At 34.7% G+C, this 6,565-nt stretch overlaps 1 long non-coding RNA gene across 1 annotated transcript; it reads right to left on the bottom strand.

Moving 5' to 3' along the window:
- Positions 1 to 2,205: 2,205 nt before the first annotated feature.
- Positions 2,206 to 3,391, bottom strand: LOC143903568 (uncharacterized). The gene is made up of 3 exons (XR_013258754.1): positions 3,007 to 3,391; positions 2,536 to 2,832; positions 2,206 to 2,466 (listed from the first exon to the last, which is right to left on the bottom strand). It is a non-coding gene; the product is annotated as an uncharacterized LOC143903568 (long non-coding RNA).
- Positions 3,392 to 6,565: the final 3,174 nt, after the last annotated feature.

The raw sequence follows: 6,565 nt of genomic DNA on the forward strand, positions 1-6,565 counted from the left end.
AGAAAACAGGGCATATAAAAGAAAAAAACGGGACTATCTGGTATATATTAATGTCCTGCATAATATACGATGATAAAATCAGGTTGTATATAAATGTCCTGATAACTGCCCCTGGACATACATATATATATATATATATATATAATATATATATATATAAATTACGTAAAAACCGACTAAAAGTCCGTTTGAGATTATTTACGCTTCAATTGCGATATGAATCGAACCGATCCAGTGACGTTAGTAATTTTCCTATTCTTATTTTTTGTATACGATCTATAACTATGTATATACATTTCTAATGCAAATCTCAAAATGACAAAATTGACGAAAAGCAAAACTACGATCGTGGATACGTAACGGAATTTTAATATATTTCCAATATTATATTTCAACTTGAGAGAGAGAGAGAGAGAGAGAGAGAGAGAGAGAGAGAGAGAGAGAGAGAGAGAGAGATATCGGACTATCTTTTATCCTCAATATGGAAGTTGTATTCGCATTAAAAGTCCACCGTAACTTCACATCCCAAAAGAAACCAGAGGAGTGCATAAAGCTTGAAGTTCGAAACTTTTCTATAAAGTTTATTATTATTATTATTTTTTAATAAAAAGAATATTTGAGCTTATGCAATAAAGTACTTCTTGTTGCAAAAAATAAAGCTCAAAATTTAGTTAAGCTTTCGCTGCAATGCACTTTATTGTATATGAATTGTGTGCGTTTTACTCCTAACTTTGGTATAATTGTTTTTAATTAGTATTTCTAATAAAGTCAGGTACTGATTTGCCAAAAAAGAATTACATCGTCTCTGTTTTCATAAAAAATAATAAAATTTCTTTTAAAACTGTTCAATATTTTAACTAGCAAAAGAAACAAAAGTCATCCTTTTATCAACAAAAACATTTGTGTTAAAACTTTTATGTTTAATTTTTAGATAATAACGAATTATGACTCGACTTTTTTAAAACTCGACAAAAGAAAACGTATCGAACAAATCCTAACAATTTTTTCAATTACAAAATCGAATAGCAAATATAAGACGTGTTTGTGTTGCAGAATCGACCAATAAAAATTTGTAATAAAATTAATATAGGTAGTATCTTCCTTGTATAATCATAACAAAGCTCGCGGTTATGAAACAGATCGTGGCTCGTTTGGTCAGAGACTTATTATGTATGCATGTGCGACAATGAAAATGACTTGGTAGCGTACGCGGCAGCATCTCGAATTGCCGGCGCCGCGTCGCGCCAGGCCACGCGGATGGGAGTAATCGATATTTGCGAGCGAGTCGATATCTCACGACAAGGCCACCACGCTACGACCCTTCTACATTATTGATGCTTGACGGACGGCCTTTGTGGAATGAAGTGTCCCGCTGTTTGCGGGTCACCAAGCCTTGGCGTGCCGACGCAACGCGACGGTGTTCCCATGATGTAAAAAGAAAGGTGTTTCATTGCGCATAATGGCGGCCAAATACGGAGCAGCCAATCAAATTCACTCCCCAAATGTAGCGCGAAATTCTAATGCAGTATTGGTAAAAATGTAAAGAAAAGTTGTAAATGTAAAAAAAATACAAACAAAATTAAAAATTTTTAAAGTAATAAAAGACTACATAAAAATAAAAATACGTAATATAATTTGAAATGATAAAATTATTAACCTAGATTGATTAGGCCGGTTCTACAATCAGTTGTATGGATGCCGAAACGCAGCCGACGAAATAAGAATTTCTTTTTCGAAAACAAATTTTCTTCATTGAACCATTAGTTACGTTATAAAATGCTGTCATTAATACAATGGCCGTTGCAATGCTTTATTAATATATATATATATATATATATATAAACCTATATGATAATATTAAATATAATAAGATCGGACTATGTAGACCGCTTTAAGTTTTAGAAGCCGTGCTATTCATAAAAAATAAGTGTATAAAAAAGTTAGTATAATTTATATATATAAAACAAAGTCGGGTTAGTTACACCATTTATAACTCAAGAACGGCTGGACAGATTTTAATAATCTATGGTTTGTTGGATTCGTCTCTGCCCTGAATAGCATAATAACTTAAAAAAAAAAAAAAAAAAAAAAAAATCTAGAAAGATATCCAAATACACCAAATACCGGGGCCGGGGCGAAGCCCGGCGGGGCATGCTAGTATAATAATAACAAATAAATAAATGCATTTATATTTTATAACGTTATTTTATTTTTATCAACATTTTCTTTATTAGACAGTTTATATATATTTTTTTATTTTTTCTTACGTATGTTATTTTCTATTATCTCTCTGTTTAGTTTTCTCAGTCTTATTAACTTTCAAACTTGTCTCAGTTTGTTGACAAGCATTAAGCCATTGCTGACGAATTGGAGTTTCTTTCGGAAATCTAAAAAAGGTTATTCCTCTTGCATCTCCGTCGCATGTTCGATTTTTGCAATTTTTTATGGAACACGATGGCATTGTTTCTGTAAAGAAAATATAATATGTAGCTTACTAATAATAAATTGGCACATTTAAAGATGGCCAGGACAAACCTCTTATCGTAGTAGCCGTAGGTATACTACGTTTACGCGAGCGTTACTTCTGTAGTAACTTACGATATATCACTCGTTTACGCGGAGTAAATTATCGTAAGTTACTACAAAATCCCGTTTACGCGAAGAAATTATCATAAGTTACTACAGAAGTAACGCTCGCGTAAACGTAGTAGTAGATTCGTTGGACCGGCCCAAGAAACTGCGCTGTAAACTGGTGTACGATGGTTTGTCTAGAGACTTCGATTTTTCCTTATTGGTCCAATCATAAGCTGACCGTTCCTCATAGAAGCTCTTCTTCACAAACAGATAAGAAGATTGCTAATATGTTGCTTACATTCTCATCAAAGTTACAATATTATGATGATGAAATGTCTTTCAAAGAAATTTTTTATATAATTCATTACATGCACTAATAAAACAAAAACATTTATATTTATAAATATTATTATTAATTCTAATGATAAATACCTTCTTATCGAATGTTAGATCTAAATTAGTCAATTAAAGAAGCAAAGTTATGCGATGCATTTACATTCGACGGTAATGATCCACCTTCTCTCTGTCTAGCAGAGACATTGAGTCCTGTGTATTTTTTATTCTTTCTCCTACTACTTCCGTAAGTATGACAGGAACTACCAGGAACTAGACGTCAGATAAGCAAAACTCGCCGGTTGGATTTAAGCGAGAATCCGCTCATGCGGCGGCTAACAATCTAACCTCTTACATATCATGGAAGTAGCCATGTTGCTTTTTACATTTGGGGAGGCTTTTTGATTGGTCAGAAGGCAGTCATTATTTTAGACCACTGCGCATCTCGGGAATGAAACACCTTTCTTTTTACATCATGGGTGTTACGACAGTTTTCTCGATGCACGCTGCTTGCTTTTTCCTCCTTTTCCTCCTCTTCTTCCACTTCCTCCACTTCCTCCTCTTTATACAGGCACATCGACATGCACCTTCTCGATAATGAATGCATCCAGTCGCAAGATAGACTAGTATTTTTCATCATCGCGAGACACGCGCGCAAAGATGGAAAAGCTAATTCAATACTTTCTTCCTTCAGCGGACGACGCGCCAGACAAAGTTGTCTGCATTCGACGCAAGCTGTCTGTATTATTTTATCTCTGCTTTCTTTTTAATACCATTGAACCTTTTCAACTCGAACATATATACGTTTCGAGATTCCCCAATTTAATCTTTTTGATTCCTTATAAATTTTTGAGTATGTATACGTACGTGAAGATTTTGTCAACGTTTAAAGGAGTTTTATGAAGTTTTGTTTTTGTATCGATTTCTTACAAAATGCCAAGTTTATGACTGCTTTTCATTCTTCAACCAAAATCTAACTCTAAAAAGATTATAATATCTGATTAAAAAATGAAATTTTCTTGCCAATGTTGCCCTACAACGATTTACAAGTTTTTTCTTCTTTTTGATTTTTGATTTCTAACCATCAGGGTCACGATATTACGACTTAAATAAAAATTAAGTAGAAAAGTTTAACGAGACAGAGCGAGATACGCGATAAAGGTTTCGCCAAGTTTTTAAAGTCAAAAGCGAGGGTAAGTTGCTTTCGGTAAAGTATAACATTTGTTTTTATGTGCCACTGAAATGATGTGGATATGAGAAACACATTTCTTAGATACGGGAATTGAAACCTTGCCGATTTATGAAAAGCCGTGACAGCTCAACCAATGATCGATACAACCCATCTCGCCTCTTTATTGCATTTACAGCGACAAACATGTCGCGCGCGTGTGTACATGGCATTTGGCATTTGGCATTTGGCAATAGACAATGACACTTAAGTAGCTCTGCGCTTCGCACTCACAAACATCGACAAACTATATATTTCTCATGTTGCAACTTTTTCAATGCATTTCGTTTCTTTTTTATTTTAAAGATTTAAATATGTATGTTTCGGAATTTTTTAATTCTTTTAGATTACAATTCCGTTTAAACAAAGTAATCTTAACAAAGAATATTTGGATAAACTTCCGAAAACGGCCCTCCTCCGATTTCGATGAAACTTTGTGAAAAGCTTCATTTTGGGTCAAAATGAAAGCCCTTAAAAGGAATTTTGGCGACTCCTATGATAAAGCCATTTTTTTAGATAAAATGATAAAAAATATAGGAAAATCTTCATAATTCTACAGGATGTTATAAATTGAATATATACTGTTTGTATTTAAATAATCAAGGTCAGAAGCTAGTATGTATATATATAAACAAGCTTGTAAAGCGCGCCACGAACCCATGTGACATCTCGTTTCGCGTGAAAAGTGTATGCGTGGGGGCAGTAGGTTCCGCCCCTCTACGGGGAGCTCCACATCTTTTAAACTAGACACATAGTGTGCCTTACAAAGTACATGTGTGAACTATTTCGGGACTACCGCACCTCCCCCGAAAGCACGGGGGGGGGGGGGGTTGTGCGTGAACCTCGGTTCGCGTGGAAAGTGTATGCGTGAACTATTTCGGGACTACCCCCCCCCCCCCGAAAGCAGGGGGGGGGGGGGTGTGCGTGAACCTCGGTTCGCGTGGAAAGTGTAATATATTACAAAGCATATTATTTATATGTATTCTGCTGTAAGTATATAATGAAAACATTAAATCATTAAATACAAACAGTATATATTCAATTTATAATATCCTGTAAAATTACGAAGATTTTCCTATATTTTTTATCATTTTATCTAAAAAAAATGGCTTTATCATAGAAGTCGCCAAAATTCCTTTTAAGGGCTTTCATTTTAACCCAAAACGAAGTTTTTCACAAAGTTTCATCGAAATCGGAGGGGGGCCGTTTTCGGAAGTCTACCCGAATATTTTTACAGAGTATCAAATAAAATATTTCTCTGTTCTCTCTCTCTCTCTCTTTTTTAATCTTAGAGAGCTTAAGAACATTTCACACTACAATCCGGTTAAAGACTTGCATAAATATTTCTCGTGAGATAATAGAAGAATTTATCAGATTCAGCAAGATTTTTTTTTCACCTCTAGTTTATTGTATAAGCAAGAAGCCGTAAAAGATGCACTTGAGCGCATCGAAATATGCAAACATTATTACATTATATTTCATTAAGTTGATGCGAGACATTTATTGTTTTTCTGTTAAGGTAGTTGTGTCACAAAACCCATTTTCATAGGAATCTTAAAATTTGAACAGCATATTAATGTAAACACGCTCTAGACACACGTGCAAGTAGAAAAAGCTTGACTATACCAAAGTTGAAATAATAATGGAAATCAAACTTAGCACTTTTTACATGTATCGTAGGACGAAAACGGCTTCCTATATCACGTTTGTAATTGTAGCGATCAAACTACTCATAAGATTTTAATGAAAAACAAAGAGATGACAAAAGAGACTTGTAAAAATATTCTTACAAAAGTACAAGACCCTTATCTATTTACTTTTGAAGCAATTGTTACACAAAGTACACAATTTCTCATAGCGGTGGACGCATACGACAGCTAACCTGTAAAAATATTGCAACACTGCGCATATGAAGATTAGATATATATGTAGTTCAGACATTGCTGCTAAAGCTATAAGTCTTTTTTTTAATACTTTTTTTTTCATTAATCTTCCTTTGTAATGTTCAACAGATATTTTTGCTTCTATTTCTTCTATTTATTCAAAATAACCTCGATAGCATACTAATCTCGATGGTATACTGACATTACTGACGCGAGTGAAAACAGTAAAAACAGTACAAGCTCAGTCAAAAGTTTTACACAGATAAGTAGAGTTTTCCGTACATTATCGTATTGCAGTGACCATTATTTTTTATACTGTCGCGATACAACTACCTTAAGGAGGCTCTTACCCGGCTGCTCTAATCAATGTAGCAACCGAAAAATTATCATTAATAATTGGTTATACAGTAGCTAGGTAATATATACTTCTACACTCAGAGCGAATTGCGGGGGTCGGGGGGGGACGTTCCCCGCGGGGGGAACGCCATAAGAGATGGGCGAGGGGGGTCCGGGAGGAGCAGGTGGTGGGGGTAAGAGTGGGGGAAAA

This window comes from Temnothorax americanus, unplaced genomic scaffold (genome assembly GCF_048541705.1).
Source record: "Temnothorax americanus isolate GAGA-0224 unplaced genomic scaffold, ASM4854170v1 Scaffold485, whole genome shotgun sequence".
Lineage (NCBI taxonomy): Eukaryota > Metazoa > Arthropoda > Insecta > Hymenoptera > Formicidae > Temnothorax > Temnothorax americanus.